This window comes from Anastrepha obliqua, chromosome 6 (genome assembly GCF_027943255.1).
Source record: "Anastrepha obliqua isolate idAnaObli1 chromosome 6, idAnaObli1_1.0, whole genome shotgun sequence".
Lineage (NCBI taxonomy): Eukaryota > Metazoa > Arthropoda > Insecta > Diptera > Tephritidae > Anastrepha > Anastrepha obliqua.
In genome coordinates, this window is record NC_072897.1 from 56,855,153 (window position 1) to 56,867,733 (window position 12,581).

Consider the following 12,581-nt stretch of genomic DNA (forward strand, 5'->3'; position numbering starts at 1 on the left):
TCATGCTGCAAACAGGTACCGACATATCGTAGTCCCTTACCGCAGCCTCTAGAGAGCACAAAATTGAGCAAAACTCATCCCGTAGGGAACAACTGCGTTCTTTTAGTTACATATTTACACAATACATCGGTTTGTGTGTGTATGTGTTTGGTTGTATCTACACAATATTGACATTGATATTTTTGCTTACACACTTTTTCACACATCCGCGTTATCAATTACAATTTTTCATTGTTTAATGAACCAAAGCCAAGAACCAACAAATGCAAATAGTTCATTTATCTATAATTAACATTATTCAACATTGTTTTTAAGTTATATTAACCAAAATTAAAATTTTTCCAAGTTTATTTTGTAAATGATTTCGAAATGTACAGTTTGGCAACACTGTGTGGAGACAACACTGTGGTACACGGTTCACACAGCTGACAGGGGACTGCGTTTACGTCGGTGACTGTTTCCAGCATCAGAGTCACCCACGTAAACGTAGTATCGAAGATTTTATTGTAGGATTTTGGATAGTTCCGTAGAATCTGTCAGCTGATTGCTCTCTAGCCACACAGTGTTGCCAAACAGTACATTTCGAAATCATTTACTAAATAAAATTAGAAAAATTTGAATTTAATTAAAATAACTTAAGAACAATGTTGAATAATGTTAATTAAAGATAAATGAACTATTTGCATTTGTTGGTTTTAAGCTTTGATTTATGAAACATAGAAAAATTGTAACTAATAACGCGGATGTGTGTAAAAGTGTGTATGCAAAAATATCGATGGCAACATTGTGTCGATAGCACCAAACACAGTTGTATGATGTAAATATGATACGATACTATACTACGATACTGGAAAGGAAGTAATTTTTCATTTACATGGGGCTCTCATTAGTTTGATCGTATCAGCTGGTGCTCACACCTGGATGGCGACAGTAGATAGTAAGATAGGGCATGCTTTCTAGGTCTACCGTTAACTGAGTTCGACCAAGACGACAGGTGACTACATCGCAATGACGGGGTTAAGTTAGCTTCTATAACAACAGAACTCGCCAGAAGGTACGAGCGGCCAGGTTTAAACATTACGGTAGTTATCAAGCACATGTACAATATAAGCAGAGGTGGATTCGTACTGGGTATTCAGTTGGTAATTGAACTTGTAAGCGAATAAACGCAAAGAAATATAGTGATTCAGTCTTAAGCTGAACGTGTACATTTAAAGTGAAGTGTTGCAAATAAAGTAAAGTAAGTGTGTTACCATTAACTTGTGATTTTAATTGGCAATCGAACTCAGAGGAGTTATTGCAGTACATTTATTTGAATTTTAAAGTAAAAAATATATAACAGTATTAATAGTCCGGCTAACAAGCAAAGCTTACTCAGCTTTCGAACCATTAAGGTGCTGGGGTACGACTTGTAAAAAGTATTTGAAAATTTAAGTTATTTCATGGTACACAATATAATAAAAACGTATAAGTCTGTGTACAGTTTTAAAACATATGAAAAAGCCGTACAAATAATATATAAACACAAAAATCCATATTTTATTGGATAGCCACTTTATTGAGGGAGCTCATACAATCTATTTGGCATTGAGTTTAATTTTCGGTTTCCTCCTTTGTAATCTTCGCCCATTCTGTCCGAATAACACTTCGCAAAGCCTCCTTACTTCTAATTACATGCTGCTGAATTCGTTTTTCTAATATTTAGATCTCACAGATGGTCAATAGGATTGAGATCGGACGGAAATGGACCGGTTTTATCTGTTTGGGAACGTTGTACGAGAGCCAAAGCATGACTATCTCGATTGTGTGTTTTCTTCTTGATAATTCAAGATTTTCAGCACTCTGTTTCGAATTCCGTTTTATAATGTTCAATGTACTCCCATTTACCAATTGTCGATTCAATCAATTTTAATTCGCCACTTGCCACCATGCATCCTACACCACAATTTCACTACCGTCGTGTTTGACTTGTGCCAAACAATTTGACGACCTCCTCTCCTAAAAATACAAAATTTACTTTCGTATGAAAAAAAACTCTCAAGGTTTATTTATATATTTATTAGCGAATTCATCGAACTCTCGTCTGTTCACAAGTGAAATAAACGACTTTCTTCGAGCGACTACACTATGGTATCTAGCTTTTTGAAAATTTTTCTAACAGTTTCCGCACAAATCAAATTTTTTTTAAATGTTTGGTTAACTTTTTACAAACTTTTTTTAGGAAATAGTTCGCAATATTGATTATACTGCGTACTTCTCGGAACGATACTATGTACTCTTGGACGCCCACATCTCTGTTTAGATGCTAAAATCCCGGTTTGCTTGTAACCGCTATTATGCGTTAAACATGAACGCATGCTTGCCAATTGAAATTTAAGAGTGCTCTGTCCTATCCATAAGAAGGGTGATCCTACAATCTGTGCCAATCATCGCGGGACTAGGATGTAGTGGGGGTATTATGTGAGAGGCCGAAGCCCACCGTTAACCAAATGATGGGACCTTATCAGTGTGGACTTCTTAACCTGATGGTGGAAAAAAATAAAACTAGACTAAAAAACTAGCACATTACAAGGCTCTCATTATATCGGTCCTATCGTATGGCGAAGAAGCATGGACGATGACAATGTCCGATGAGGCGTCCCTTGGAGTGTTTGAGAGAAAGATTCTGCGGAAGATTCTTGTACTTGTGCATGTTGGCGACGGCGAATAAACGCAGGCGGTGGTATGGCTTTAGGACGACATAGACATAGCACAGCGAATAAAGATCCAGCGTCTATGTTGGCTAGGTCATGTCGAACGGATACAAATACTTTAGCTCTGAAAATATTTAATGCGGAACCAGCTAATGATAGCAGAGAAAAAGAAGACCTCCTCTGCCTTAGAAAGATCGGGTGGAAAAGAATTTGGCTCGGTCAAACACGCTTAAGCGGTTATCGCGCCAATCAGGACGAAGATGTTACCTAATAATACGTTCACATATAAGTAGATGATCTACATTTTCGCGCTTAATTCAAAATCCGTAATTAAAGAGCGCGATTTCCTATACAAAATTTCTCTCCCAAAATCTGAGATTATAAAATAATCCTAGATAGTAGCGATACTTATTGACATACAACCCTGTGTTTTCTGTGTTATCGATAATTATTATAGGAGAAATATCAAAATAAAAACTAAAATAAATAGATGCCGGCAAAGAAAACACGTCTGTAAATATAATTCTAATAAAATTTTTGTTAAATATTATTAATTAGGGATCCAGTTTACAGAAAAAAGCGTGTGTCCATTAACGTTTTGTCCTCTTATTACTTATTATAAAATGTAATATCGAATTTCGCAAGCGTTTTGCTGCCATAATTTTTTGTACCATAGACCGAAAATCTTACACCGGATACTGTTTCATGATGTCAAATGGCATTATTAGTTGGGAATCCAGGAAGCAGAGGACCACAGCCATGTCCACAGCAGAAGCAGAATACATGGCGTTGTCGGATGCAACAAAGGAGGCGCTGCACCTTAAACTTCTTCTTGAAAACATAGCTGAACGTAAGCAACAGGTTATTACTATTTTTAACGATAACCAAGCGGCACTAAAACTATGCCAAAATACTATAATAAGCAGCAAAACCAAGCACATCGATTTGCGAATACATTTTTTGAGAGAACACATACAAAATGGAAGTATCGTGGTTAAATATCAAGTCACGTCTAGAATGCCCGCGGATATCTTGACAAAAGGATTAAGCGGACCTCGACACCAAGAACTAAGAGGCGATCTGTGATTAAAAATATAGTTGTGAGGAGGAGTGTTGTAACATCACTAAATTTATCGATTTTCACACAACCAATTTTCATCTCTAATATTAATATCTATTGTCCTTTCCTTTTTATATTTGACTCGTAACAAAGCGCATCGTATTTCGGCAACCTAATTTGAAATACTATAAATATAAAACATCACTACATCGTGATATTTTCTAATTTAAAAGGTATATAGGTGTTTTCATTATATTACGGTAGCAGAGGTCACTCGATCGTTTGTTTTTTATATCATAGGAGCTCACAGATTTAGAGGACGTCATACAGACCTGTATCGATACCACGCAGCGCACTGCAAAGGATAAAATCCAAATGGATTAAATAAAATTAATATAAATTTAAATTAAATTAAATAACTTATTTTCCAATCGATTTTTCAATGTCCAAGAACTCATGTTCTAAATACAGGTTATAAACATCAATAAAGTTGAATTATATAAAATAAATTCACAAGCATGCTACAAATTTGTTGTCCAGAATTTTTAAGTGCTCAGTTTTAGATGTAAATCATAGCGATCGATTTTCCACAAAAAACATGACGCAAACATTTTTACGCAATACAGGTATGGTATGCGCATCTCAACAGTATTTAGTGTGAAGTCGTGATAGTCATTAGTAGCCAAGGTGGATTTCTGAGAGCCATCAATATCCTATGAGGATATAGAATTACACATGTAAAAATTGCAAATTTAAAATGTGATACAAATACAATTGAGCTCAATATTACATACATTACTTTCTGTACGTAGTGAGTATTTAATTTTGCCCTTGTGTCGAAGTTTTTGTGCATTATGTGTCTCTATTTTAAACTTTTCCGTGTCCAAACTTCACTCTCCACTTTCAATTTCACCTTATGCATGCCCGTGGCAAATTCTGAAATATGTATTAATCATTAAAACACCGTAAACGTAGATGATTTTTTTCATATCCACAAGAACTTACAATTCACACATAAGCTACATACTAAATCTTCAATGAACTGGCGACCTTTTATTTTGTGACTATTACCACCGAACGTTTCACAAGCAAATCATTTTGAAAACAAACAGCTGATTTTGAGGTGATGCTTGGACTAAAGGCAACAACAAATACTTGTAGAATTTTACTTATATGTGGTTGCTGTCACCTGTAATAAATTCGCCTTGCTGTGAGCTCAGAATAAAACAAGGCGAATTCACTTTCTGTTTTCTACTTTGCCAATACTTTGCTTTGACAATCAATCGTACAAAACATTGTTGTTGGTCTAGTGCCACCACCTTTAATGAATGCGCCTTTAAAATGCGAAAACAAAAACATGAATTATGGTTCTCATGCTGCAAACAGGTACCGACATATCGTAGTCCCTTACCGCAGCCTCTAGAGAGCACAAAATTGAGCAAAACTCATCCCGTAGGGAACAACTGCGTTCTTTTAGTTACATATTTACACAATACATCGGTTTGTGTGTGTATGTGTTTGGTTGTATCTACACAATATTGACATTGATATTTTTGCTTACACACTTTTTCACACATCCGCGTTATCAATTACAATTTTTCATTGTTTAATGAACCAAAGCCAAGAACCAACAAATGCAAATAGTTCATTTATCTATAATTAACATTATTCAACATTGTTTTTAAGTTATATTAACCAAAGTTAAAATTTTTCCAAGTTTATTTTGTAAATGATTTCGAAATGTACAGTTTGGCAACACTGTGTGGAGACAACACTGTGGTACACGGTTCACACAGCTGACAGGGGACTGCGTTTACGTCGGTGACTGTTTCCAGCATCAGAGTCACCCACGTAAACGTAGTATCGAAGATTTTATTGTAGGATTTTGGATAGTTCCGTAGAATCTGTCAGCTGATTGCCCTCTAGCCACACAGTGTTGCCAAACAGTACATTTCGAAATCATTTACTAAATAAAATTAGAAAAATTTGAATTTAATTAAAATAACTTAAGAACAATGTTGAATAATGTTAATTAAAGATAAATGAACTATTTGCATTTGTTGGTTTTAAGCTTTGATTTATGAAACATAGAAAAATTGTAACTAATAACGCGGATGTGTGTAAAAGTGTGTATGCAAAAATATCGATGGCAACATTGTGTCGATAGCACCAAACACAGTTGTATGATGTAAATATGATACGATACTATACTACGATACTGGAAAGGAAGTAATTTTTCATTTACATGGGGCTCTCATTAGTTTGATCGTATCAGCTGGTGCTCACACCTGGATGGCGACAGTAGATAGTAAGATAGGGCATGCTTTCTAGGTCTACCGTTAACTGAGTTCGACCAAGACGACAGGTGACTACATCGCAATGACGGGGTTAAGTTAGCTTCTATAACAACAGAACTCGCCAGAAGGTACGAGCGGCCAGGTTTAAACATTACGATAGTTATCAAGCACATGTACAATATAAGCAGAGGTGGATTCGTACTGGGTATTCAGTTGGTAATTGAACTTGTAAGCGAATAAACGCAAAGAAATATTGTGATTCAGTCTTAAGCTGAACGTGTACATTTAAAGTGAAGTGTTGCAAATAAAGTAAAGTAAGTGTGTTACCATTAACTTGTGATTTTAATTGGCAATCGAACTCAGAGGAGTTATTGCAGAACATTTATTTGAATTTTAAAGTAAAAAATATATAACAGTATTAATAGTCCGGCTAACAAGCAAAGCTTACTCAGCTTTCGAACCATTAAGGTGCTGGGGTACGACTTGTAAAAAGTATTTGAAAATTTAAGTTATTTCATGGTACACAATATAATAAAAACGTATAAGTCTGTGTACAGTTTTAAAACATATGAAAAAGCCGTACAAATAATATATAAACACAAAAATCCATATTTTATTGGATAGCCACTTTATTGAGGGAGCTCATACAATCTATTTGGCATTGAGTTTAATTTTCGGTTTCCTCCTTTGTAATCTTCGCCCATTCTGTCCGAATAACACTTCGCAAAGCCTCCTTACTTCTAATTACATGCTGCTGAATTCGTTTTTCTAATATTTAGATCTCACAGATGGTCAATAGGATTGAGATCGGACGGAAATGGACCGGTTTTATCTGTTTGGGAACGTTGTACGAGAGCCAAAGCATGACTATCTCGATTGTGTGTTTTCTTCTTGATAATTCAAGATTTTCAGCACTCTGTTTCGAATTCCGTTTTATAATGTTCAATGTACTCCCATTTACCAATTGTCGATTCAATCAATTTTAATTCGCCACTTGCCACCATGCATCCTACACCACAATTTCACTACCGTCGTGTTTGACTTGTGCCAAACAATTTGACGACCTCCTCTCCTAAAAATACAAAATTTACTTTCGTATGAAAAAAAACTCTCAAGGTTTATTTATATATTTATTAGCGAATTCATCGAACTCTCGTCTGTTCACAAGTGAAATAAACGACTTTCTTCGAGCGACTACACTATGGTATCTAGCTTTTTGAAAATTTTTCTAACAGTTTCCGCACAAATCAAATTTTTTTTAAATGTTTGGTTAACTTTTTACAAACTTTTTTTAGGAAATAGTTCGCAATATTGATTATACTGCGTACTTCTCGGAACGATACTATGTACTCTTGGACGCCCACATCTCTGTTTAGATGCTAAAATCCCGGTTTGCTTGTAACCGCTATTATGCGTTAAACATGAACGCATGCTTGCCAATTGAAATTTAAGAGTGCTCTGTCCTATCCATAAGAAGGGTGATCCTACAATCTGTGCCAATCATCGCGGGACTAGGATGTAGTGGGGGTATTATGTGAGAGGCCGAAGCCCACCGTTAACCAAATGATGGGACCTTATCAGTGTGGACTTCTTAACCTGATGGTGGAAAAAAATAAAACTAGACTAAAAAACTAGCACATTACAAGGCTCTCATTATATCGGTCCTATCGTATGGCGAAGAAGCATGGACGATGACAATGTCCGATGAGGCGTCCCTTGGAGTGTTTGAGAGAAAGATTCTGCGGAAGATTCTTGTACTTGTGCATGTTGGCGACGGCGAATAAACGCAGGCGGTGGTATGGCTTTAGGACGACATAGACATAGCACAGCGAATAAAGATCCAGCGTCTATGTTGGCTAGGTCATGTCGAACGGATACAAATACTTTAGCTCTGAAAATATTTAATGCGGAACCAGCTAATGATAGCAGAGAAAAAGAAGACCTCCTCTGCCTTAGAAAGATCGGGTGGAAAAGAATTTGGCTTCACGTGGTGTTTTCAACTGGCACCGGTTAGCACGAGAAAGAAACGACTGGTGCGGTTTGTTTAACTCGGTCAAACACGCTTAAGCGGTTATCGCGCCAATCAGGACGAAGATGTTACCTAATAATACGTTCACATATAAGTAGATGATCTACATTTTCGCGCTTAATTCAAAATCCGTAATTAAAGAGCGCGATTTCCTATACAAAATTTCTCTCCCAAAATCTGAGATTATAAAATAATCCTAGATAGTAGCGATACTTATTGACATACAACCCTGTGTTTTCTGTGTTATCGATAATTATTATAGGAGAAATATCAAAATAAAAACTAAAATAAATAGATGCCGGCAAAGAAAACACGTCTGTAAATATAATTCTAATAAAATTTTTGTTAAATATTATTAATTAGGGATCCAGTTTACAGAAAAAAGCGTGTGTCCATTAACGTTTTGTCCTCTTATTACTTATTATAAAATGTAATATCGAATTTCGCAAGCGTTTTGCTGCCATAATTTTTTGCAACCTCAGTAAACGTCGTATACGGATTTCCTCCAACTGTTTATTATTAGCAGCCAATGGCGCAATTAGAATTAGCTATTCCTTCGTCTTAAATTTTCTTCATATCATTAATAATAATTAAAGAAACCAAAAACACTGAAATATTCCACCAAAATAATTTCTATGAAGAAAAACCTTTCACAACAGTATTGACTGCTGATTGTAGATTTTGCAGGTAATCTGCCATATGTGAACGGGTAGATTAATTTGGGGGACTTATAGGTGATTAATGCATATATGAACGTGTTATAAAAGAGAGTTTTAGAATCAGGTGATCTCAGCTGTGGGCATTTTGTGACAACCAGGTGAGAGTGTTTTTACTTATGGACCTGTACAATGACTATATGTACACGCACTTCTTCCATTATGTGAACGTCAAAATACTGAATCAGTCAAGACGTCAGTGTGACGTCAGGCTCCGAAAATATACAAGCAATAGGAATGGTAATAACTTGTTTGTTAAGAAAGCAAAAGATACTACCAAACACAAAAATTATACACATAGACACACATGCTTGCCACGCGGTCTTTCGAATAAAAATGCAAAAGAACTACATTTGGAAACTACATATATACTTATTTCGTTTTCATTAGCTTGTTTCGTTTAAATGTCCCGAATAGCAATATTACCAAGCCATTTACTGAATTTTCACAAACATGTAATTTATCTTCGTTTTGTGTGTTTTGTTTATTTGTTTTCTACTATTATTGTGCCTGACGCCACACCAAAATAACAGTTTTCGCAAGGCGCGATCCATATCTATTATTTACGCATCAAACTTAATAGCTCCATCTTTTCCAATGAAGTGGAATTCGTTATCTAATCCATTTTCCTTAGTTTTCTGCTAACAACAGAACTCACCAGAAGAAAATTACTATAGTTATTACGCGCATGTACAGGGCCCGCCATTTATCGTTACGGATTTGAACAAGTTATTATTTGAAGAATGGTAACACTTAGCTGCCATCTGATTTGACAGAAAATTAGTTTTATTCTTCCGCTGAACGAAAATGGTTGTGTATACGCTCAAAGAACGCTGGGAAACATTGCGACATTACTTTGAAAATCATGGTAATGTTGCAGAATGCGTTCGAAAATTAAGTACGGCAATGGGAAGAAGAAAAGCGCCGAATGAAGCGTATGTACGTTACTTTGCGAAAAAAAGTAAGAGAAACTGGGTTGCTTATTGACAAACCCACGCGTGACCGACCAAAAACCGTGCGTACACCCGAACCAGTGTTATGCCAACAAACCAGCAACAATTGATGCACTGAAGACCAACATACACGATGTCATAGCTGGAATACAGCCGCATACAATGGAAAATGTGTTGAAAAATTGGACCGATCGTATGGGATGGTGCATGGCTAGCCGAGGCAGCCATATGAATGAAGTTGTGTTCCATCATTAACCGGAAGGATTGTACTTCAAAATAAAAAAAACAATTTGGAAAAATATTAAGTAGTTTCTTTTTTATAGCATTTTTAATTCCGTAAAGTTATATGGCGGACCCTTTATAAGCAGAGGTGAGTTCGTATAGGGTATTCAGTTGGAAATTGAACTTGTAAGCGAATAAACGCAGAGAACGTAAATTCATAGAGAAGGCTCAGGAACGAATGGGCAGGTTAAATGTCAAAACACATCAAAACGAGGGTAGGAAGTTAACAGTAGAGAGTTAACATAGCGGAGCGTAGTCAACAGAAATAAATATAGCGTTTGCATTGAAATGTAAAATGCCATGATTTGATGTTAGGGAAAAGAAAATAACAGCAGACTTGTACATTTTTCTTTCATGCTTATTTGCCGTCGGCATTTTGCATGCGCAAATAGATTATTTCTTGTGAGATTAATAAATTAATTCTAAGTAACGCAATAGCACCGTAGGCCTAAGTAGCTAGTGTGCTCTATCAATTAGTGTTATATTTCATATTTCTCTAATAAATAATAATAATAGTAATTCAAAGTACATATATGCATGCATGAATATGAAATTTTAGGTATCTAATTGACTAAATTGTATTGAATTTAGGTCTATTATCAAAATTATTCAAATATCATAACACAAAAAATAACTTTGTAAACCATTCATTTACATCAAGGTTTATTATTCAGCAAAATGTTGAATTAATATCCATATTCATGTGGGCAGAAAAACACATGACTTGCCTCAAAACCCAGCTCATACACCTCTCATACACATCTACATATAAAGAATTCAAAGCAAATAGACAAACGTATGCAAACATATTTCTAATATACATATGTATGCAAAAATCACATTTCTTTTTCATGCTTATTTCCCGTAGGCATTTTGCATGCGCAAATGGATTATTTCTTGTGAGATGAATAAATTAATTCTAAGTATATGCATGCATGAGTGTGAAATTTTAAGTATGTAATTAACTAAATTGTGATGATATTAAGCGCATTTTCAAAATAATTTCAAAATATTCACATAAAAATTGGCTTTGTAAACCATTCATTTGCATCAACGGTTATTATTCAACAATATGTGTCCTTTTTAAATTTTTATATCCATATGTATGTATATTCATATTCTAAATAGATATAACATCTACCATCCATATTCATGTGGGCAGAAAATCTTGACCTGCCTCAAAACACAACTCATATGTATCTACATATAAAACATTCAAAAGCAAATAGACAAACGTATACAAACATATTCCTAACATATGCTAAAAAAACTCATCTAAACGGTATTCGCGTACATATACATATGTATGTATATATGCATATATGAATACATATGTTGGGACAATGTACATATGTACGTAAAAGTTTCTATTCTAAGCAAAACAATGAATATTCGTATATACATACATATAACCGCACATACTTACTTTATGCCTCTACATGTGTATGCTTCCAAAACTAAAATTCTAACCCTAGCGACTACAAGAACAAAATGCATTCCTAGGCGTAGCTGTTGCGGCCATGATTATTTACCCGCGACGGCGCTGAACAGTTTCAAATATTAAAAAGCACAACAAAAACAAATTTATTGATTAGTTCGAGCTCATATTTCTACGAGCAAAGTACTTTCATTCATAAAACGAGCCGCCCATATGCCAATTTTCTCGACAATTTGAAAATAGTCAATATTGGAATATTTCGCGTTGAATTATTTGCCAATATTTGGTAAATCTTGAATTTTTGTCAAGTCGAGTGACCGCGGCTCCGTACATATGTATGCATCAATATATGTATGTAAATATGTGTATATGTACAATGCTGTGCCAATGAATGTGCGCTGCGCCTATGAATGCGCGCTGGATTTCTTGATTTCTGTCGCAAGTGCTCGCAGCCTCACATGTATGTATGTCTATGGAAGTTTGTAGGCATGTATTTATGTGTATGCGTGTTTGCTTTTGCACGTCCATATGAACGATTTTTCATATGCAGATGTTCATTTGATTTAGCTGAACGAATATATTGATTTTGTAAGGAAATCCTGTCGAATTAAATTATTGGTATATGTTCATTTAAGTTCTTCTTACCAAATAAATATTATTATCCTTAAGAAAATGAAATACTAGTTTGTTTAATTTTAATTTTTTATTTTTATTCACAAGTAATTTAAGTACTCTTATATGTATATGTATGTATATACATATATTACAATACTATAAATAATAGGTATTTACATTTCCTGAAATGAAAAAAAAAATATATAAAATTGTGAAAGCACGAATTACGAAATTGTTCTCATACTATAACAATTTCTCACACGACTTCGATATTGACATCGATTAAGTCAATGCGATTTACCTGATTTTTAAAACACTACTCTCAATCCATCGTGATTAAGTGAAAATTGTAGTGGTTTAAAAATCTAGGCTCAGGTGCTACCTGAAAAAGAAGATAAAAGGAAAACCTGAAAGATAGAGAAAAATCTGAAAGATGGAGAAAACCCTGAAAAATAAAAAAATCTGGAAAATAGGAAAAATAAATATAAATGAATACAT